The 24,507-nt window shown below is 45.4% G+C and overlaps 1 pseudogene; it reads left to right on the forward strand.

Moving 5' to 3' along the window:
- The first annotated feature begins 464 nt into the window (after nt 1–464).
- LOC123346805 lies at nt 465–23,860 on the forward strand (annotated as a pseudogene).
- Nucleotides 23,861–24,507: the final 647 nt, after the last annotated feature.

The following is a 24,507-nucleotide window of genomic DNA, read 5'->3' on the forward strand; positions in this document are numbered from 1 at the left end:
GCTCTTGTTTCAAGTTTTCTACAAATACAGGCAGGAATTGCTGCATCATTCTACACTTGTCTCATGTTTTGAAGGTTTTATTTATAACTATAAGGGCTAGAGAGTGACTTTAAAAGGAAGCTGATATTCTAGAGAAGATGGGAGCCTAAAAAGAGTGTGAGGTCTCTGACTTAGCATGAACCGGTCCAATTCAAGTCCTGCACATTGCAACAGATTAACGCTTCACGCTACAAGTTCCCATTCAATATGTTTTGTTTGGTTTTTAAATCACAAATGTTCATTAAAGTTTTACTAATGAATAAGTTTAAATAAGTGGGTTCACTGGTAACATCTATCTACTCTAGGGTTTATATATATGTTCTGTTTTAGAATATTCTAGTCTTTAAAGTCCAGGATGATATTTGACTTGTCTCTGCAATATGTTAATTTTTCTCTTTTAATTCTGTCATTCAGAACAAGTTACAATGAAGATGAGGTTTTCCACATGCCTCCAGGTCTCCATTGTGAACTCTTCTCTGGCTGGTTACATCATCTTCTTCATTTTGCTACCTGCTCACACACTGGAATCAGGTAGCAATTTTCCCACTCTTTCCATGTGTTTTGTGTTTCTTGTGCAAATTATTGGCTCAGCTAAGTGTGTCAATTCCACCATTTAAGTGTAAAACCAAATGATTTTACATGAAAACTGACATACTCCCTGTACCTGGAAAAATCCATATATCCCAGGGTTGCCGGGTGTCTGGTTTTCAACTGGAAAGTCCAGTTGAAAAGGGGACCTGACAGTGTCCAGTCAGCACTATTCACGAGACACCAAAAGGTCCAGTTACCTGAGTAACCATCTGCAATCTGCTTCTCTTCTGCCGCTGGGAAGGCAGGAAAAGCAGCTCCTGCTGGAGCTGGAGGAGCTCCCAGCAACTGCCTGGCTCCAGCAGAGAGAGGTACTGAAGGCCAGCGCCTGAGCAGAGGGATCGTGAAGAGCATTTGAGGAGTGGAGCTGGTGGCAGGACTCACCACCCAGCCTTCTTTCTCAGCCAACTTGTGTCCCGCCCCTAGGATGCTGCCCCCATCTTTCCCCAGTCACCCTCCACCCCTTGAGCATGACTCTCCCTCCCCCATCCTGCCCCAGTCACTCCGCCATCCCTGGAGCTCGGTTCTCCCCCCACATCCTGCCCCAGTCACCTCCACCTCTGGAGCTTGGTTCATCTTCCCCCATCCTGCCCCAGTCACCCTTCCATCCCTGGAGCTCAGCTCTCTCTTCCCCTACTGCCCCAGTCACCCCCACCCCTGGAGCTCAACTCTCCCCCCGATCCTGCCTCAGTCACCCCCACCCCTGGAGCTCGGCTCTCCCTCACCCATCCTTCCCATGTGTGACAGGACAGGGAGTTGTGAGTATTGACCTGGAAATGTTGCATGGGAGTTTTACTGGTATTGTCTGCATTGGTGCTGGCTGGTAGTGGGATATCAGAGTGTGACTTCAACTGAGGGGTGATATGTGAGCAGGTAACCTGAGCCCAGGAGCGGGTTGGAGCCAGATGACACCTTCTGCCCTGGAAACTGGACAAAGGCTGGAGGAGCGGCCAGGGGGTGTGACTGAGTGAGACTGCTGGAGGCGGGGTTTCAGTTTGGAGCTAGATGGGGAAACAGAGGGAGGCCCAGAACTGGGGTCTGGGCTCCCTACCCCCGAAGATGGACCTGACTGAGGGGTTCTGTTTTCTGTACCTACAAGCTGTGTTTTGGACTGTGTTCCTGTCATCTAATAGACCTTCTGTTTTACTGGCTGGCTGAGAGTCAGGTGAATCGCAGGAAGTTGGGGGTGCAGGGCCCTGACTTTCGTATGTTCCGTGACATCACGTCACCCGCACCCCTTGAGCACGGGTCTCTCTCACCCATCCTCCCCTTATTACTCCTCCACCCCTCGTGCTCAGCTCTCCCTCCCACCTCCTGTCCCAGTCACCCCTATATCCCTGGAGCTCGGCTCTGCCTCCTCCATCCTGCACTAGTCACTGCTTCACCCCTGGAACATGGCTTTTCCTTCCCCATCCTGCCCCAGCCACCCCCACACCCATAGAGCTCGCCTCTCCCTTCCCCATCCTGCCCCAGTCACTCACTTCCACCCCTGGAGCTCGGCTCTCCTTCCCCATCCTGCCCCAGTCACTCACTCCCACCCCTGGAGCTCGGCTCTCCCTCCCCTGTCCTGCCCCAGTCGCCCCCACCCCTGGAGTTCAGCTCTTCCTCCCCCATCCTGCTCCAGTCACTCCTCCCCCGTACAGCCCTGCTTTGCCCTTGGGGAAAGGAGGTGGAGAGAGCAGCAAGTGGCAGGCGGGGAAAGAGGAAAAGGGGTGGCGGCAATTCCAACTCTCGGTTCTTGTTTTTCACAAATTGGAAAGTGGGCTATCCTACCACCTACACCATCCTCAGTTCACCCTGTTCTCAAAGCCTAGGAGAAGATATAGGCCTGACTGTGTGTCCTGAAGGTCAACAGACTTAATCTCCATCAGACACAGAGGGAAATGAGTTCCCAAAACTGGACTCTTCACTGAAAATGACCTGTAATTATATCTTCTACCCCCCCCCCCCTCCCCAATGAGAGAGAGCCTGATCTGAGATGAATTGGAGCTCAGTTCAATCCGCCTGATGTGAAACTAGCTGAGCTGTGTCATTACTAGTGTACTTTGCCTGGGGACCTGTTCACTGCCTTCCACTTGTAAGTGAAGTGGAGGAATTAGGAAAAAGGAATCTGTGACCATCTTGCTTCTGAGCTGGAGACGAACCAGCACTGGGTCCCCAGTTTCATTTCAGAAAACAAAAGTTTTTTTCAGCTGCCCCTACTGTTCTCCCACAAAGTCGGAGCTTTATGAAAAGATGTCCAGTTTCCCCAGGGGAGCTGCAGTTGGCGCATTGCCTGGTTTGGAATCTGGGGGAGCAACCTGGTGTTCATGATTCCCCGTTATCAGCCCTGACTCTTCTGATTGCCAGGTTCCTGGACCCCCTTCACAGGGGAAGCTAGGGTTGGAGTTTCTGGGGGCTCATCAGTACCTCCCCAAAGTACTCCCGTTCTCAGTCCAGAATGACTGGGTGAGGGAAGGTTGAGGCCTGTCCCACTGGTAGGGACCCAGACATTCCCCTGTAGCCAGATGGATCTGGGCACTTGGGTCAGGCTTCACATTGCCATGGATGCACCGTAAATAAATGGTCTGCTCAGTGAGCCCAGTAACCTGTACCAAGTGGTCCCAGATTAGGGTTTGACCATGACCTGAATCAACCCATTTTACCACCTCAGCCCTATTTATCTGGATTAAAATGATCAGCTTGGCCAGGTTCAGTGTGTGTGGCCAGCTTTCTACTCTCCAGACCTGCCTGTAGTTTCACTCTTTATGAGGCCAGTCATGGCACAGGTTACTGGGCCACCCATATGAAAAACCAGTCACCAGTCTCTGGTGGGTGAGGTTAGAATTTGGCCCAACCCTTCAGACAGATCCTTCCCCACAACCTGGATTCTACTGGAACCAGCTAGGGCCTCCCAGATTCCTGGAGCCTGATGAGGGCAGCAACTTTGTACCAGGGATCCTGCCCCTGAGATGCTAGTCTCCCTACCCAATTTTCCCTTCTTCTTGAGCTATCTTCTGGCCTCCACGGGGCTCTTCCTAGTTGTCTCTGAAGCAGCCTTGGCAGCCATATGATTTTACATTAGTCTGACAGGTTCAGCTGCCACATGCTTTAGCACTCAATCTCTCCCCCCACACACACACCCTACACACACACTCTGGGAATATTTTTGCAGAGTGATCCATCAGGATGAGTTCCACCACTTCAGCACTGGATAATATCTCTGACTTCAGCCACCACCAGTACAGGTGCCAAAGCTTCTGGGCCACCACACAGGCTGGGCTCCTCAGGGATACTCTTGTTCCCAAAAGTGTTGGTGCTTGGTGCTGTCAGTGACGTCCAGGCATCCAAAATGGCCATTTTGACCTGGGCATAGTCCATGACCACAACCATATCAAGGCCTCATTATGTGTCCTGTGCTGCCCTGGTTAAATATTGAGCCAACCATGGCCCATTGCTCGGGCAGCCACTGTGCCACCATGGCAACCCACTCAAAAGTCACGAGAGAGGCCTCAGTGTCATCCTCTGGGCCTATCTGAGTAAGTTTTGCTGGCACAACTGGAGTCAGTGGGATGGGGCCTGCAGCCCAGTCACTCTGGAGGTGGTAAGAAAGTCAGAACTTGCTGAACCAGGCACTGCCACTGTTACTGTTTCTGGGCCACCAGCTCCCAGATCCGTTGCTATTGTTGTTGCTCAGCAATGGCTGTTGTGGCTGGGACACCAGCTGTTACAGCAGCAGCTGCTGCTGTTGTTGCTCCTGGTTGGCCTGCTGCTGGTGGTTCTCCACCATCTACTTTAACTCCAAGTCCAGATCCATGTGGCACCAAACCACCCCATCAGGCCTTGAGGGGGTCACTGATATGGGCCAGTTGGGCTTCTTGCCTCCACAAGCCTTAGATCAATGCCCACATTTTTCACCACGTGTGACCAGGTCACTACTGAATTGGTGACAAACCACCACTGGCTCCTTATTCAGGTGAAAGGACATGAAAGGGCTTTATTTAGCTGCTGCCCCCTTCAGGCACAGCACCACCAGCCGCAGGTTTACTCAGTGCCAGCAGGTCAGTCACCAGTGACAAATCAAACCATTGTCTAGTGACAGACCCAGCTTCCCTTAGGGAAGCTCTGGCCAGCGGCAGTGTCTAGTGAGTTCCTGGCCCAGCCAGGCCTCTCTGAGTGAAAGCTGGAGATCTGCTCTCTCTCCGGGGCAGCCATAAACTGAGCTGGGCTCTGCCCTTTTAACCCCTTCCCTGGCACCAACTGCAGGTGCAGTGGGGAGAGGTGGGGCTGATTGGGCCCACAATAAGCCATACCTGGCGAGTGTGGGGTTTGTGTGCCCCACCACAAAGTCCCACAAACGTGGGTGTCAGGAGAGCAGCTGTTTCTGTCCCTACAATGGGCTGCTCCTCCTCCCCCAGAAATTATTGTTGACTTTTCATTGACTTACTAGATACAATTCTCAATCTTGCTCTCAATCTCTCTGTTTGTTTGTTTATTGGTACATTCCACAGCTCACTTTCAAGTGATTGGACCTGACCACCCCATAATAGCCACTGCAGGTGAGGAGATTGTGTTACCCTGTCACCTGTCCCCTAAGATGAGTGCAGAGAACATGGAGGTGAGATGGTTCAGATACCAATTCTCCTCAGTCGTGCACCTGTATCGGCATGGGAAGGAACTGAATGTTTTGCAGATGTCAGAATATCAGGGAAGGACAGAATTTCTGAGAGACAGCATCAAAGATGGAAATGTTTCCTTGAGGATACACAATATCAGACCCTCTGACGAAGGACAATATACATTTTTTTTCAATCAAGTTCTTTTTATGGAGAAGCTGTATTGGAACTGAAGGTAGCAGGTCAGTAAACTGTATTGATATTTTATCCTGAGACTGCAATCCCCCCCCCCCCCCCCGCCATTTGAATATCACTTCCCAGAATTCCTTATTTGCTGTCAGTTATTTCCTAGTAGCAGAAGCAGCCTTAGTGTATAACTTTAGCAAATAAGCTGGAAGCTTCCAACCTGTATGTTTCTGTATTAGAGGTATTTTTTTACACTCTTCATTGTCCAAGTTGGACAATAAGGACTGCAGGATAGGCATGTCACCATATTAGAGAGAAGTTATACAACCATATGGTTGTATGAAAACCCTGAACTAGCAAAGGATCCAGTAAGAGTTTGAGGCTCTCATCCATCATGGAAATGATAGATTGACACTGACTACTCCTCTAAAGGTTTCTCCTGACCACCAACATTTCAATCTTTCTCTTTTTTATTCTAACCCAGCTTACTGCTAAAGTCCCAACCATTGTTAGACAGTGAGAAAACAGAGACAGACAAACTATTATTAAATGAAGAGGAGATACATAGGCTCATAGAAATGTCAGCCTGGAAGGGACCTCAACAAGTCATCTAGTCCATCCTCCCATGCTGAGGCAGGGTTAAGTATACCTAGGACATTCCTGACAGGTATTTGCCCAACCTGTTCCTAAAAACCTCCTGTGATGAGAATTCCACAGCATCCCTTGATGTGTATCAAAGTAAAATGAGTAGTGCAGCAATCCATGATGACTTTCAGTCACTCTCAGTTATAACAGAAGCAGTGACAAACTAAGGCTGAACCATACAGAACATTGCAGGAAGGAAGAAAAATCACTTAGAACTACACTGTGGGGTCTCAGAGAGGAAAGAGCAAAATCATGTACAGACAATTTGTTCGCCCCTATGAGACGCTAGAAATTAAACATGGTGTGTGACATAAACACGCTGCTGATAGATATAATAATGAAATCAGCACTGGCCACCTTTCCTGAATCCATCACTAGAAGATATTAACTACTGATATCAGCACTTACCAGTCGTAATTCCATTCCAAAACCTGACAGAAAAGGATTTAGGGGAAAAAAGTGAAGTAAAAAGTTGTGGCTGAAACTGCATCATTATGACCATTTTACCAGCCATCTTCCCCAAAGAAGTGAGGTTGAAACTGAGTGCTAATTGGTGATATTATTAATATCCAAGGCTTCTCTATACACAGGTGATGCAACAAAATAAGTTATGTAGGTTTAGTTAAAACAGTAGTTATTTTAGTTGAATGCTCTTGCATTATTGGACTAAATCGGGTAGGCAACCTATGGCATGCGTGCCGAAGGTGGCACGTGAGCTTATTTTCAGTAGCATTCACGCTGCCCGGGTCCTGGCCACCAGTCTGGGGGACTCTGAATTTTAATTTCATTTTAAATGAAGCTTCTTAAACATTTTTAAAACCTTATTTACTTTACATATAACAATAGTTTAGTTATATATTAAAGACTTATAGAAAGAGACCTTCTAAAAATGTTGAAATGTATTACTGGCACATTAAACCTTAAAATAGAGTGAATAAATGAAGACTCGGCACACCACTTCTGAACGGTTGCCGACCCCTGGACTAAATCAAGGTGTGCTAGGTAAGATGAATGTCTGGATGTGTGGTGATTGTTAGAATTAAATATTTAAATAGTTATTTCCTTTTAAGTTCTGTATTGTTTGAATATGCTCTTTAGCACTTAACATCTCTTCAATGAATTTTTTCTCCGGGAACTGTTTTGGATTTTAAGACACTTAAAAGTGATTATGTAGAGTCGGAATCGATTGTATAACAGAGATGGGGATCAGTTTTAAAAATTATGCCCCCCCTTCTTTGACCAGCTCTATCTTTAGCCATGTTTTGATTGGTTGGTTGGTTTGGTGTGGTTTTGGTGGCGGGGGTTGTTTCTTTTTAAAGTATTAATATAGTTTCCTGCATTCAAGGCTATTTTGAATTTGGAAATAAATTATTGTATTTCCTTCTAATGAAGGTATAAAAACTAGGACTGTCAAGCGATTAAATAAATGGTATTCTCTTATTGTTTAACAGTGCGATTAACCACATGATTAATTGAGATTAATTTTTTAAAATATTTTGGATGTTTTCTACATTTTCAAATATACTGATTTCAATTACAACACAGAATACAAAGTGTACAGTGCTCACTTTATTTTTATTACAAATATTTGTACTGTAAAAAACAAAAGAAATAATATTTTTCAGTTCACCTAATACAAGTATTGTAATGCTCTTTTTCATGAAAGGTGAACTTACAAATGTAGAATTATGTACAAAAAATAACTGCATTAAAAAATAAAACAGTAGAAAACTTTGGAGCCCATGAGTCCACTCAGCCCTACTTCTTGTTCACACCAATCACTCAGACAAACAAGTTTGTTTACATTTGCAGGAGATAACGCTGCCCGCTTCTTGTTTACAATATCACCTGAGAGTGAGAATAGGTGTTCGCATGGCATCATTGAAGCCGGCATCACAGATGTTAGATGCACTAAAGATTCACATGTCCCTTCATGCTTCAACCACCATTCCAGAGAATATGCGTCCATGCTGATGATGGATTTTTTCGATAACAATCCAAAGCAGTGCGGACCGATGCATGTTCATTTTCATCATCTGAGTCAGATGTCACCAGGAGACGGCTGATTTCCCTTTTTGGTGGCTTGGGTTCAGTTGTTTCTGCATCAGAGTGTTGCTCTTTTAAAACTTCTGAAAGCATGTTCCACACCTCATCCCCCTCAGATTTTGGAAGGCACTTCAGATTCTTAAACCTTGGGTCAAGTGCTGTAGCTATCTTTAGAAATCTCACATTGGTATCTTCTTTGTGTTCTGTCAAATCTGCAGTGAAAGTGTTCTTAAAGCAAACAACATGTGCTGGGTCATCCTCTGAGACTGCTATGACATGAAATACATGGCAGAATGCAGGTAAAACAAGGAGCAGGAGACATACAATTCTCCCCCAAGGAGTTCAGTCACAAATTTAATTAACACAAATTTTTTACCGAGTGTCATCAGCATGGAAGCATGTGCCTCTGGCACATAAATACCTTGTGTTGGGATGTTGTGGTTCCCAAATGAGTCCGATGCCAGGCAGAATCAAGGGTCTTTGATTCAATTCAATTCAGTCCAATTCAATTCAACAAGACTTTATTCAACGTGCACAAAGGGAGAGCCCCTGGTACAAAAATCAGCCAAAGTTCTTCCAGCAAGGCACCCCCCCCCACCTCATTGCTATTTTATAGCACATGGCAGTTACATAACAAGTTACATAACTCAAACCTCTAACCAATCATATTTAACCTTTCCATATATGGATTTGTTCATCACATGCTTATACTTCTCCATTCCACATGTTGGGCTCGCCCCCCTCCCCTTGGCCTTTTCTAGAATGTTCCTATGGTGGTGAGCTGCAGCATGCTTCCTTATGCATAAGTACCTTCTAAAATACATTTTGTTTAAAATGAACACAAGCATACCCTTCACTTGCAATGTTGTATACAAAAGTGCCATGCAAACACCTGTTCTCACTTTCTGGTGACTTTGTAAATAAGAAGAGGGCAGCATTATCTCCTGTAAATGTAAATAAACTTTTTTGTCTTAGCAATTGGCTGAAGAAGAAGTAGGACTGAGTGGACTTGTAGGCTCTAAAGTTTTACATTGTTTTGGATTGCAATTATGTAACAAAGAAAATCTATATTTGTAAATTGCACTTTCACAATAAAGATATTGCACTTGTATGAGGTAAATTGAAAAATACTATTTATTTTATCACTTTTACAGTGCAAATATTTGTAATACAAAATAATATAAAATAAGCACTGTACACTCTGTATTCTGTGTTGTAACTGAAATCAATATATTTGAAAATGTAGAAAAACATCCAAAATATTTAATAAATTTCAATGGGCATTCTATTTTTAAAAGTGTGATTAAAATTGCGATTAATCATGATTACTCTTTTTTAATCATGATTAATTTTTTGAGTTAATCACATGAGTTAACTGCCCTAATAAAAACTTAGCCTTTGTGCTGAATGTTTATATTTTAAATACCAAGTAAAAAGAATGTTATTTAGGGTGCACTGTGAAGCACTCGAATGTTAGGAAAGGGTTGATTTACAGTTGCACCTCCCCCTGTTCTTTAGTCTTCCTAAATGAGGCAGGGGTCCGGTGGAAATAATAGTGTGTGCTGATGTAATTAAAGACTGCATCAGAATGCCTACACGCAAAGCATGAGAATTAAGGTTATACAGGCCACCTTGACTCTGGAATGTCCTAACTATTAAGGGCCTGATTTTCCAATCTAAATACAATTTTGTTAATAGAGTTTTTGGTACATAATCTCCTAGTGGTTTATGAAAAATGTGAAACTGTATTTTATAATGTGCATCTGGAAGAACACCATCATCACACATAATCAGTACGTTGTGAGCTCTCAACCTTCACCATTGCAACATAGTCAACTACCATTTGAACTCCAGGTCTCACAGCAGTAGCAGCCACAGACTGACCTCCCGAAGTGTGGAGCAGAGTATAGGCCACTGAGTCGAGGTATTGGATGCGGGGATGGTCAGGTGAAAACCAGTATGCCTCTGTCTGTCCCCACCACTGAAAGTCTGGGGAGCTCATATGGGGCCCTTAGCATGGGGAGATGAGCATCCCAGAGTGTTGGGTCCAGAGGTGGTTGGAGGAAACAACACTGCTACAACTGCTCTGTCAGCTCCAAGTATCAGAGGGGTAGCTGTATCTGGATCTGTAAAAGCAGCAAAGAATCCTGTGGCACCTTATAGACTAACAGACGTTTTAGAGCATGAGCTTTTGTGGGTGAATATCCACTTTGTCAGCTCCAAGGCATTCTCACAGCACAGGGTACTGTGTAGCTGTGTGAGCATGGTCTTTACGAAAGTATTAGTTATCACTCTGTCAGGAGCAACACAAGTGAAAGAAAGGAAATGGCAATTTTAAGTTTATTCTCAGCAAAACCTGACTGAAATTACATGGGAGTAAGGAGAGGTACTTCCCTAGGCTGAGGGCTGGCACCTGACTGAATATCAAAGGCCTGTTTCAAACAGTGGGGGTATGACAGCTTGCCAATTAACGGGTCACCAGAATCCTGTATAATGTGAAAATGTGAGACAACCTAAAAATAGGGGTCACTACCAGCTCCCCTGATAAAACATATAGAATTATCATAGATTTGTCCCATTCTTTTCCAGGCTTAGGCTCCAACCCTCTCATGTCTGTTGATGGATACCAAGAAGGAGGGATTCGAGTCATGTGTCAGTCATCAGGATGGTATCCAGAGCCCGAGGTCCTTTGGCGAAGTCTCAGCGGGCAGTATTTACCTTCTTTTTCTGAGTCAAAATCCAGAGGAGAGAGTGGCCTCTTTGAAACACAGACTTCTATTATTATAACAGAGAATTCAAACCAGAACATATCCTGCCTCATCAGGAACACTCACTTCAACCATGAAAAAGAATCAACAATTTTTATATCAGGTTAGTTAACATCAAAACCACCCAGTGTAATCAGCAAAGCATTTAACTAAATTAAGTTTACTGAATAACATTAAAGCTAAAATATGTCTATACCAATTAAAGTTACAGTGAAACAAATAAGAATTTAATAGGCTCATAGGTGCTTCTACATTTTAGATTTTTTTTCCAGCCATTGAATGCAAGTGAAGTATATTAAGTTCTAAAGATATTTCAATGCTCTTCTCTTGTTCCTGGTAAGATAGTAATGAATTAATATTGTTTGATGAATAAGGAAAGTCAAGTTCTGGGGCATAGCCAGTTATTGGACAATGGGTTGTTTATAAATGAGCATTTTGTCTGGGTTTGGAAGGTGGGTATAACGTACTTAAATTAGTGAGGTGACTATCAGGGGCGGCTCTAGAAAGTAGGCTGCCCCAAGCAGCGCGGTGCGCTGCGCCGCCCTTCCCCGGTCCCGCGGCGGGTCCCCTCTTCCCGCGGCTCCGGTTGAGCTCCCGCAGGCATGACTGCGGCAGGTCAACTGGAGCCGCGGGACCACGGCACCCGCCGCAGTCATGCCTGCGGCAGCTCCGCTTGTCCCGGGCTCCGGTGGACCTCCTGCAGGCATGCCTGCGGCAGGTCCACCGGAGCCAAATGCCGCCCCCCCGGGAAAGGGCCGCCCCACGCGCCTGCTTGGCGCGCTGGGGTCTAGAGCCGCCCCTGGTGACTATGCAAGTGAAGTTTCCAACCCAAACTGAGAGGGTGGATGGGATAGACTAGTCGTCCTGCCTCATAATGGATTGGCAGATGATGAATAGTGTGAAATATGATGAAGGATAAGATTTTTGTCACTGAGGTCATGGATTCCATGACTTTCAGAGACCTCTGTGGCATTTTCCACTTCAGCTTCAGCCCCATGCTCCAGATGGTGGGGTTAGAGCTGTCAGCCGCTGGGGGCTGCGGAGTCCCGCAGTTGTCAGACGCTGTGAGTGGCAGGGGCCCGAAGCTTTGAGTTGCCAGCCCTTCCCCCCGCCCAGATAGTCACTTCTCGTTTATTAAAAAAAAAAAGTCACAAACATGTCACGAGCTTCCCTGAATTTTTCTTTATTGCCTGTGATCTTTCTGTGATTTTTACTAAAAATAATTGTGACAAAATATTAACTTTACATATGATGAACAGAGCATAATGGACCTGAGATTCTGCCTTTTCTGCCCCCCTATATACTGATATGGTGGCAAAAAGAAGAATTCTCAGGTAGCATTAAGATGGTATAATCAGCTCTGTGCCATCTGCACTTCCTGTGCTAGGGGTCCCAGTGTTCTTGGAGTAGAAGAGTGCATGACTGGAGTTTGCTGCACTTTGGTGATCCCCAGCTGGTTCCATGGCCCCTTGAGGTTCTGGGGTTTTGTTTTGATGTTTCTGAGAGGATTTGGGATTTCTGTCTGTACCACTTCTGAACTGTGGATAATTTTATGAAGTTGTATGATGAAACTACTGTGTCATGGAAAGCCTCTAGCTGGTGGATCCACCATGATTTAGCAGGATTGTGTCACATCTCTGCCAGTCCAGAGACAATGACAAATGAGCACTCAGTTATCATCTATTCAGTGTAAACCCCCTTGGAACAATGGCTTTGCTGTAGCTGGGAGAAGACATTTCCTCCTCTTGTCTATGGGGTGAGGACGAGGCTGGGAGATGTGGAAAGTTACCAAAAGACAGAACAAATGAAGCATGTGACCCCCAACAGGAGTCTATAAAGGGACTGCATTAGTAGGAGCATTGCCAGCAGATCAAGGGAAGTGATTATTCCCCTCTATTCGGCACTGGTAGGCCACATCTGGAGTATTGTGTTCAGTTTTGGGCCTCCCACTACAGAAAGGATGTGGACAAATTGGAGAGAGTCCAGCGGAGAGCAACGAAAATTATTAGGGGGCTGGGGCACATGACTTACGAGGAGAGGCTAAGGGAACTGGGCTTGTTTAGTCTGCAGAAGAGACGAGTGAGAGGGGATATGATAGTAGGCTTCAACTACCTGAAGGGGGGTTCCAAAGAGGATGGAGCTCGGCTGTTCTCAGTGGTGGCAGATGACAGAACAAGGAGCAATGTCTCAAGTTGCAGAGGGGGAGGTTTAGGTTGGATATTAGGAAACACTATGTCGCTAGGAGGGTGGTGAAGCACTGGAATGGGTTACCTAGGGAGGTGGTGGAATCTCCTTCCTTAGAGGTTTTTAAGACCTGGCTTGACAAAGCCCTGGCTGGGATGATTTAGTTGGTGTTGGTCCTGCTTTGAGCAGGGGGTTGGACTAGATGGCCTCCTGAGGTCTCTTCCAATCCTAATCTTCTATGATTCTATGACTCACAAGGGGAAACTGGGGAGAGAGCCATTTTGCACTGGATTAAGGTAAGGGAGGTTGCTGTTAGGGCAGGGTAGGCAAAGGGGGCAGAGGACCCTGCCTGCATGACAGAACATAGATGGTCCCCCAAGGACTCCCACAGGAAGGGTGAGCTAGTGAGGGATAATGGATTTAGGATGGTTTATTGTTTTCTATATGATCTGTATTCCCTGCACTGCACATGACTGAGTGTTAAAATCAGTAGAAAGTCTGACTACCAGTATGTGTTACATGTTCACAACCACCACGGTGGCCATGGGAGAGTTAAACAGTAAACCAGGAGCTTCACAGCTGTTGGATAGAGTTCTGGGAGAGGGTGTGTTTAACTACTGGACAGTCTGAAAGGTGAGCACTGCTCCCAGAAGGGCTAGACAGCTGGGAGCAGGTTCCATCACGTGGGGGAGGAGGGGGCCAGATTGCAGGTCTGGGCCTGAGACTGTGCCTAAGGATCCCAAGATTGGGGCAGTGGCCGGAGTCCATTGATGCTCCAGAAGCTTAGCACACTCTAGGGACCATAGCACAGGGGTATGGATTCCCCTCACAGCTGTCCCAGTGGGAGGCCAGAAGAAGGCTCTTGCTAGCACCTGTGACAGTGTTCCTTTACTGAGCAGGTTAAAAACAAAAACTCCCAAATGTTTTTACTCTTTAAAGTTTTCAAACTCACCCTCCCATTTTCGGCTGGTTTATCACATTAAAAATATCAGATCCTGACTTCTCTGTTTGTTGGACGAGCCTGACTAAACCTGCAGAGTCTGACTAATGATGGCACCTGAGGCTATCACCTCAGCATCTACCCATCTTTTTCCCAACTCAGTGAGGGATGTTGCAACCTCCTGTGACATTACTGTTCAGTCTTGCCACTCTTGTCCACGTCCTCTAATATGTTGATAATAAATATACAAAGAAAGCTGCTTTCATCCTTCCACAAGAACATAAGAATGGCCCTACCGGGTCAGACCAAATGTCCATCCAGCCCAGTATCCTGTCTGCTGACAGCGGCCAATGCCAGGTGCCCCAGAAGGAGTGAGCCTAACAGGCAATGATCAAGTGATCTCTCTCCTGCCATCCATCTCCACCCTCTGACAAACAGAGGCTAGGGACACCATTCCTTACCCATCCTGGCTAATAGCCATTAATGGACTTAATCTCCAGGAATTTACCCAGTTCTCTTTTAAACCCTGTTATAGTCCTAGCCTTCTCAACCGCCTCAGGCAAGGACTTCCACAGGTTGACTAGACGCTATGTGAAGAACTTCCTTTTATTTGTTTTAAACCTGCTGCCTGTTAATTTCATTTGATGGCCCCTAATTCTTACATTGTAGGAACAAGTAAATAACTTTTCCTTATCTACTTTCTCCACACCGCTCATGATTTTATATACCTCTATCATATCCCCCCTTAGTCTTCTCTTTTCCAAGCTGAAAAGTCCTAGTCTCTTTAATCTCTCCTCATATGGGACCCATTCCAAACCCCTAATCATTTTAGTTGCCCTTCTCTGAACCTTTTCTAACACCAGTATATCTTTTTTGAGATGAGGAGACCATATCTGTACGCAGTATTCAAGATGTGGGCGTACCATGGATTTATATAAGGGCAATAATATATTCTCCATCTTATTCTCTATCCCCTTTTTAATGATTCCTAACATCCTGTTCACTTTTTTGACTGCTGCAGCACACTGCATGGGCGTCTTCAGAGAACTATCCACGATGACTCCAAGATCTCTTTCCTGATTAGCTGTAGCTAAATTAGCCCCCCATCATATTGTATGTATAGTTGGAGTTATTTTTTCCAGTGTGCATTACTTTACATTTATCCACATTAAATTTAATTTGCCATTTTGTTGCCCAATCACTTAGTCTTGTGAGATCTTTTTGAAGTTCTTCACAGTCTGCTTTGGTCTTAACTATCTTGAGCAGTTTAGTATCATCTGCAAACTTTGCCACCCAGGACTGCTCAGAGGATTCAGGGGGCCTGGGGTCTTCGGCGGCGGGGGGCCCTTGCTTCGGCAGTAATTCGGCAGCGAGGGTCCTTCCTCTCCGGGATCCACACCGAAGTGCCCCGATGAACCGCGGCAGGGCCCCCCCGCTGCTGAATTACCGCTGAAGACCCGGCACTTCGGCGGTGGGTCCCGCTTTGACGGTAATTTGGCGTTGGAAGGACCCCCCGCCGCTGAAGACCCGGAGCGGAAGAAGCTCTGGGGGCCCGGGCCCTGCAAGAGTTTTCCAGGGCCCCTGGAGCAAGTGAAGAACCCAGCTCAAGGGGCCCCAAAAAACTCTCATGGGGGCCTGGGGCTAATTGCCCCCACTTGCTGCCCCTCCCCCCGGCGGCCCTGTTGCCACCTCACTGTTTACCCCTTTCTCCAGATCATTTATAAATAAGTTAAATAGGATTGGTCCTAGGACTGACCCTTCGGGAACACCACTAGTTACCCCTCTCCATTCTGAAAATTTACCATTTATTCCTACCCTTTGTTCCCTGTGTGGTATATGTATAATATAATTTTCTTTGTCTGTATATATCATTAAAATCTGTCCAAATTCTGTTAGCTGAAATCAAATGTATGAATCATTTTCTGCTGTGATTTGCAGTGTATATTTTCCCCTTATATCAAACAAATCCTCCTGAGATATATATACAGTAGAAACTCAAAGATATGAACACCAGAGTTATGGACTTACCAGTCAACCAGACAAACTCTGGAACCAGTAGTAATCAATCAGGCAGCAACACAGACAAAAAAAAAACCGCAGCAAATACTGTTCAGCCCCATGGCTCCACTCCCAGCTTCAGCCCCACTGGGGCTCAGTGCTTCAACCCTGCAGATCTGTTGTCGACTTCAGCCCTGTGGGGGACACTGGGATTCGGGGCTTTAGCTATGAGGGGAGCGCTTATTTTAGCCCCAGCACTCCCACTGTAGCTAAAGCCCCAAGCCCCATCTCCCCTCCACCCCTGCTGAAGCTGGGAACTAAGCTGTGGCGAGCCCCGAGCCCCGGCACCCCCCGTGAGGATGAAATCAGAAGCCGAGCCACGGGGCTGAAGCCCCGAGCCCCAGCATTCCCCCAAGTCTAAATCGCTGAGCCTCGGTGCTCCCGCTGGGCAGAAGCCCTCAGCCCCCCGCCTGGAGCCCTGGCAGCCCAAGGGTCAGAGAAGCCCCAACTGCCCCCCTCCACCCTGCAGGTGTAACCCCAACTCCCCATGGCTGAAGTCCATAACCTCTTGTTCAGAGTTATAGAATATTTCAGAGTTATGGACAACCTCCATTCCTGAGGTGTTCAAAACTCTGAGGTTCTACTGTATCTGGAATAAAAGTACTTGATTTTCATCAGTGATTCCCAGCTAACATGAATCGTGGGGAGGGGGGCGTTGTTTGTTTTGTTTTTTCCAGATCCCTTTTTCCCAAGAGTCTCTCCCTGGATGGTGGCGCTGTGTGTGATTCTGGTGGTTTTAGTTGGTTTCATTGGTCTCACTGCTTATCTCTTCAGATTAAAAGGTAAAATACTAAAGTAAAAAAATATAATGAAATGAGAAACGTTTTCTCCTAAGATAAAGTGCTTGGGTTGGATACAAAGGACAGCAGGGGCAGAGACAGAATAGACAGAAGGAAAGAGTGTGGGGAGATAACGAAGTGGATGGATAAACTTTAGTGGTCATTTTCATAAAAGTAAGTTTCTCCATTGTGTGTCTGTTGTGAAACTGAAATTAACCTGAACATAGCCATAAACTGTGTAATTATAAATGTCCAATCACAGTAGCTTGGCATGAAAATTAATTATTCAGTTTGCATCTGATTTATTTGAAGGTCTAGTCCTGATAATGACCTGATACAGTCATCAACTGGTATCTGAATAAATGAAAATCCTCCCTCTGCCCTTACAGTGAGATCTCTCAGCCTAAAGCAACCTTCTATATCCTCATCAGGGCCGGCTCCAGACACCAGCGGGCCAAGCGCGGGCTTGGGGCAGCATCCCATGGGAGGGCGGCATACGGCCCTGGTGGACCTCCCGCAGGTATGCCTGCGGGAGGTCCACCGGAGCCACGGAGCGGCAACCGCCAAAGCGCCCCCCACGGCAGGGCGCAAATCCTAGAGTCGCCCCTGCCTGCAGCCGCGGGGAGCCCAGAGCCTTTTAAATCCCAGCCATGGCCGGGAGTCAGAGGGCTCTGGGCTGCCCGCCGTGGCGAGGAGCCCAGAGCCCTTTAAATCCCAGCGGCGGCCGGGAGTCAGAGGGCTCTGGGCTGCCCGCCGTGGCGAGGAGCCAAGAGCCTTTTAAATCCCAGCCGCAGCCGGGAGTCAGCGGGCTCTGGGCTCCCCGCCGCGGCGGGCAGCGCAGAGCCTTTTAAATCCCAGCTGCGGCCGGGAGTCAGAGGGCTCTGGGCTGCCCGCCGCGGCGGGGAGCCCCGAGCCCTTTAAACACGCCTGCCGCCCTAAGGGCACACGGACTGCCCCCCTTCCACCCCCCCCAGCCCAGAGCGGCAATTCAGCGCGCTGCTCGGGGCGGCAAAAACTGTAGAGCCGGCCCTGATCCTCATCCCAATATCCCTTCCTCGTGAGCTACCATCCTTTGTCCGCTATGTCTGACTCCAGATAGGGCCCTGCAAAATCAGTGGCTGGCCCTGATTGATTGATCTCAATTCCCTTTGAGAGAAATAAATAAATATGTAAATAAACATTCCTCACTGTGGATGATATTCATAAGAATTCTGTTGTTTATTGATTTTTATTTTTCTGTTAGCAGGGTGCTAATAACCCCCTCAAACGTCTCATCAGTGAAGACATCAATTTTAAAAACTTGAAGGGTTTTGTATTACAATATATAAAAAAAAATGTGAGTGGCCTGAAACTACTCATGAGAAGTGTTGCACCAAAAGGCAAATTGAGATGATTGTAAATAGGACTTTAAACACAGCTCTTCTACTTACACCTCAGTCACAGCACTTATGACTAGAGTACGATCCTGTAAAGTACTGAGCAATCTGGCCTCAATCCAGAAATGTGCTGAAACATGTGGTTAACTTTAAGGACATGTGTAGTCCCATTGATTTCAATGGAGTAACTCGTAGAAAAGATACTCAAGTTTTGAAAAGATCCGGATTATCAGTTAGAATTTATTTTTTCCCTTTTGCCACCCTGTAACTTTTCCATACTTTGCAAAGTTTGAAACGTTCTAGAACTGGTTAAGGGAAAGAGAAGGAAAATAAGAAAAAGGAAAATGTGATTTAAAAGAACTGTATGTAATTTATGTTACTGAAGGCAGTGTTGAAAAGTGGGGAGGGGAAGAGGGTGGAGGAAGAGTTGGGAAATGCATTTGTGGATTTTCAAAATTTGAAATAAATTATATATTTAATGAAAAAAATGTAAAAATAATGAAAGATTTGGTCCATTTCAAACCCTGTGAATGGAAAAAACTTCAAAAATTTAGATTTTTAAAATAATGTTTCCATTGCTCAACTAGCTTCAATTTTGGCATCCACTTTTGAAAATGTTGACCAAGTGCTTACTGTATGCTTTAAGGTGGTACAGAAATGTTATTAACTAGAGAAACATTAAATACAAGAAGTCATATAATCAGAATATTAGTATTAATAATTATATGGCCTGATCTGTTATTGCTCACACACCCACTGTTCTGAGTGAAGTCAATGGAAGGTTAGAGTGCGCAGGAAAGCAGGATTAGGTCCCAATTCTGTAAGGCCCTCAACATCTGCATCCATCCTTACCCACCAACACGCTTAGGCAAATACTCATGCATGTGCTTAACACTATTACCCTAAGAAGCCTCATTAACTGTAATGGGACTAATCAGGGTAGTAAAGGTAAGCACATGCAGAAGTGTTCGCAGAATCAGAGCATTAAGCATATGATCAACTTAAACTTCAAGGGAACATAGGCACAAAATTGAAGTGAAACACTAATCTAAGGGCTTTGCTGAATTAAATTCTTTCATAATTAGTATTAATTAAATATTTCTGATTCTTATTTTTAATTAGAATTCTTATTATAAACCTCTAAATCTCAACGCACACACAAAAAAATCTATTAATGTATGTTTAACTGTTTGCTTCTTTTTTAGGGAAACATCTTGAAAACAACAGTAAGTTCAGTTTTGCCATTCCTGTGAAGTTGTATTATGTGAAGAATGTTTTTAGTTAAAAGGGCAATGTCAACTTGAAAATCATATGCAACATCAATCTAAGGGCTTTGCTGAATTAAATTCTTTCATAATTAGTATTAATTAAATATTACTGATTCTTATTTTTAATTAGAATTCTTATTATAAACCTCTAAATCTCAACGCACACACAAAAAAAATCTATTAATGTATGTTTAACTGTTTGCTTCTTTTTTAGGGAAACATCTTGAAAACAACAGTAAGTTCAGTTTTGCCATTCCTGTGAAGTTGTATTATGTGAAGAATGTTTTTAGTTAAAAGGGCAATGTCAACTTGAAAATCATATGCAACATCAATAAGTATAATATGCAATTCAGTATGTAGCCAATTGGAATTCATAAGGAAAACAATATTTAAAATGTATATTCATGAAGGTTGAAATTTACATTGACTGGAGGTGCCATATGATGATGACTTGGGGATTTTTTTAATCTTTTCCATGTAGCACAGATGGGCTCTATAGTAGTCTCATAAAGCAGCCACTGGGAGAGGGGCAGTAGGGCTGTGTCCACTGGGATCAGGATTATGTAGATTCAGTAAGGGGTGCATATGAGTTGCAATCTTTAGCCCAGGCCATGCTGAAATATTGGCCACTGAGGAACTTCAGAGCTGTCCTATATGCTGCCCATGGGTTAGTGGGGACAATTTTTTTGCAAAATCTCTGATCAGAGCCTGAATGAATGATCTTTGTAACAGATGGTTTGGGAGGCCTGGACTGGAATTATTTTCACCTTGAGAGAGAAGTTCTTACTTGATGTCCATTTCTTTCTGTTCATTGTGTAGCTAAACTTCAAACAGAACTTGGTAAGATTTTCTCTTTCTCTAACAGTCTTTTCAGTGATAATGAATCTTACTGATACTGCACCCATCTAGATGAATTTTCATTTTCATCTATGTGTTTGCTTTCAGACTGGAGAAGATCCTTAAATGATGCAGGTAATTAAAGCTCAGATTTAATTAATGTCCAGATCTCAGCACCCCACAAAGATCCCGGTTCCTTTTTATTAATTCATCAAGAACTATTTAAAATAAGGGATTTTTATTATTTTCTCTGGTGGGAATTTGAATGGTGAAGGCAATTGCCCAAAATGAGCTCCAGAACTAAACACTCCCTTTGGAAATATGGAAAATAATGAAATAATATTGCCCTTAGCAAGTACATGCTCAGGATGGTACATGGGCTATGACTGAGTGTGGCACTATATTGGGAGGATGGACAGAGCTGAGATGCAGGCAGGGGGTTTGCCATCCTCGAAGATGTAAATGGCTGTCACCAATTATTGATCTGGTTGAAGTTGATGGGTGTATTGAGCTCCTTTCATTCAGGCTAAGTAGAGGAGCAATTAAATTCTACTTTATGTGGTGCTGTCTGAGACAGTGTTGACCACCGCCCCAGGAATATGGTCACATGAAAGCATGGGGAGAGGCCAACCCATGTGAGCTCAAGGGTTTCCATGGGGACAGATTGAAAATGCAGGGGTTGGGGTGTACATTGGTTGGAGCTGTGTGTGTCTCTTTGTGGGTTAGAAACAAAGCAACCAGAGCCGAGACACAAGTCAGGTGAAAGCCCAAAAAGCAGTCATCAGTATGGCCCTGAGAGAGAATAGCCACAACTCCTTGGGACTCAGGACAGGCTGGAAGGCAGGCATGGATACCTGAAAAAGGGAACTGCCTCCTGTTGGGTCCTACTATGTTCAGGGACAGGGACTTTTTGTACATTCTTTGTAAATAAACAGGATTGCACCTAAGAAAGTTCTGACTCATATCATCAATTTCTCTTCCTAGTTGTTCTCCCAACTGCTCATGCTAAAAGGAGCAACAATACTCTCTAAATGCCATTTACGTTAAATTACTGAATATTCTATGCCTATATAGTGATATTTCTGCATACGTTTAAAGGAAGAACCTCAATCTCCTCTCCAGAAATCTGGACAAACCATAGCCAGGTTTTTTTAAAAAATACAGTGAGATACAGTTCCAGAGCTTGAAAGTGGAGAATATGGCCATCCCTCCATTTGCTGTCATGTTCAGTAATAGTGAATACAGTGGGACTAGATGGCTCAGGGGAGGAAGGCTGGCCTTGTTCAAGGACATAACATTAAGAAGTCGTGGGATAAGAGGGAAAGTTATCTCATGGATCAATAACTGGTTAAAAGATAGGAAACAAAGGGTAGGAATAAATGGTCAGTTTTCAAAATGGAGAGATGTAAATAGTGGTGTCCTCCAGGGGTCTGTACTGGGACCAGTCCTGTTAAACATATTCATACATGATCTGGGAAAAGGGATAAACAGTGAGGTGGCAAAATATTCAGATGATACAAAACTACTCAAGATAGTTAAGACCAGGCAGACTGAGAAGAGATACAAAAGGATCTCTCAAAACTGGGTGATGGCAACAAAATGGCAGATGATATTCAATGTTGATAAATGTAAAGTAATGCACATTGGAAAACATAATCCCAACTATACATATAAAATGATGGGGTCTAAATTAGCTGTTACCACTCAAAAAAGAGATATTGGAATCATTGTGGATAGTTCTCTGAAAATATCCACTCAATGTGCAGTGGCAGTCAAAAAAGTGAGGGATAGATACTAAGACAGAAAATATCATATTTGCCTCTATATAAATCCATGGTACCTAAAAAATCACTGGGATTCAAAAAGCTGTAGTAAGGTGCTCAAGCCCCCTATAGAATAAATGGGAAGAGAGAGCGAGAGGGAGAGAGGCACCTATGATTAGAATGCACGTTCAAGTCAGCATGTTAGGCAGGGACCCACCTAAGTTAGCCAGTGGGGTATGCTGAGGAGAGGGGTGTGTCCTAAGCTTCACACATCTCAAGGAGTTTGACACCTAAGTCCAAGATACAGGGAAGCACGTCCCTCTGCTTGCAATTCTCAGCTGCAAACCCTCAGCTGGAGTTGTGTCTATGCAATTTTTTGGAAGAATCAAGGCAAATCCCATCCCTCATAACTTTTAGCCCAGGGATTAGGTTACTCACATGAGAAACCAATGGTTCAAGTCCACCATCTGCTGGAGATGGTGAAAGGATTTGAACACAGATCTGCCACATTTCAGTGGTGACCCCAACCACCAAGGCTATGGAGTTTCAAATGGGGGGCTTCCTCCACATCTTCCGTTGAACCTGTTCCACTTTGGAGTAAACAATTAGAGTCATTGGAGCAGGGTGTGTGGCTCCGAGGTCTTCCATACGCAGAATTAGTGCCCCAAATACAAGGCTATAGAGTCTTTCTCAAGCTTGCTCTCTTTCTCACTGTGACCCAATGACTCTTTAATTATTTACACACCATGGAACAACCTCAAGAGAAGTGATTGAGGGAGATGCACATCAGAATAGAATGGCTGTTTCTGACCTTGAACTGAAAGAAAGGATGAATATGTGGCAAGATGAAGACATCCAAGCTCCAAGACTTTAAATATAAGGATGGAGGGAAGGAGGGGCACAGCAGGGCAATGCTGTTATTGAGTTATTACTATGGATAGTTAGCTTCCACACAATCTACTAGGCCTGCCTATGATAACAGGATCTCTAGTCTCCTCCCTTAGAGGAGGTGAGAGAAGGTGGGAAATATTATAAGTCTCAGGCCTGCCCTAGCCATTCCTTTGACTTTGTCAGTGACCTGTCTGTATGAGGGGAGTGAATTTCCACTGCACATTACTCAAATCTCAGAGCTGGGTATGTCCTACAGGAAGGAGATTCCTTGAGTCACTCTCCAGCTGGGGCAGATTCTGTCACTAATACCATCAAGCCCTCCCCCAGGTCTGACTTCTGTCTCTAACACTTGGATTCTCTCTCCCAACAGCGAATGTGACTCTGGATCCAGACACAGCTCATCCCCTACTTATCGTGTCTGCGGATCAGAAAAGTGTGAGATGGGCAGAAACAGGGCAGGATCTGCCTAACAACTCTGAGAGATTTGATTCTTGGGCCTGTGTGTTGGGCTGTGAGGGATTCAACTCGGGGAGACATTACTGGGAGGTGGAGATGGAGGTGGAGGTCGGGGATGGGGGATACTGGGCTGTGGGGGTGGCTAAAGAGGCTGTGGAGAGGAAGGGATGGATCAGCCATAGCCCTGAGGGGGGGATCTGGGCTGTTGGGCGGCCTGGGGGTCAGTACCAGGCTCTCACCTCCCCTATGACTCCTCTGTCCCTGAGCCGGACCCCCAGCAGGATCCGGGTTTGTCTGGACTGTGAACAGGGGCAGGTGACATTTATTGATGCTGGTGATGAGGCCCCGATCTTCACTTTCCCACCAGGATCTATCCCTGGGGAGAAAATCCAACCCTGGCTCTTGGTGGGGATAGGATCCCGGCTCAGCCTGTCTCATTGAGATATGGTGTATGGGGGAGAACATCCCACTGGTGCCTCTGAGCAGGGCCGGCTTTAGGCCAATTCCCCCGAATCAGGCCCCGCGCCTAAGAGGGCCCCGTGCCCAGTGAGAATCCCTTCCCTGGCTAGAGGCGCCTTTTTAATTTTTACTCACCTGGCGGCGCTCCAGGTCTTCGGCGGCACTTCAGCGGCAGGTCCTTCAGTGCCGCTGAAGACCTGGAGCGAGTGAAGGACCTGCCGCCGAAGTGCCGCCAAAGACTTGGAGGCGGAGCGCTGCCCTGTGAGTACAAGCCCCACATGTTTTTTTATATGTGGTGTTTTGTTTTGTTTTTTAAGTCATCCCTGCCGGGGCCCCATCAAAACTGTTCTAATTGGGCCCTGCACTTCCTAAAGCCGGCCCTGGTCTGAGATCAGCTTCTCTAGCCTCAGACACCCTAGTCTTTGCTGTCTTGATGCAGACTTTCTACCATGCAGTTTCAGTGGCTCAGTGGAGGTCTTTGGACTGTCAAACCATAAGGGGCAGGGAGTGATCAAGATAAAGAAATTATATTGGCTTCTCTAAGGATTTTGCAGCCTGTTTGTCACTGTCCTCTATGGCCAGGAGGACTCTGGGGATCTGGGCTAAGTTGGTGTCGCCGATACAAGGGG

This window comes from Mauremys mutica, chromosome 12 (genome assembly GCF_020497125.1).
Source record: "Mauremys mutica isolate MM-2020 ecotype Southern chromosome 12, ASM2049712v1, whole genome shotgun sequence".
In the NCBI taxonomy this organism is placed as follows: domain Eukaryota; kingdom Metazoa; phylum Chordata; order Testudines; family Geoemydidae; genus Mauremys; species Mauremys mutica.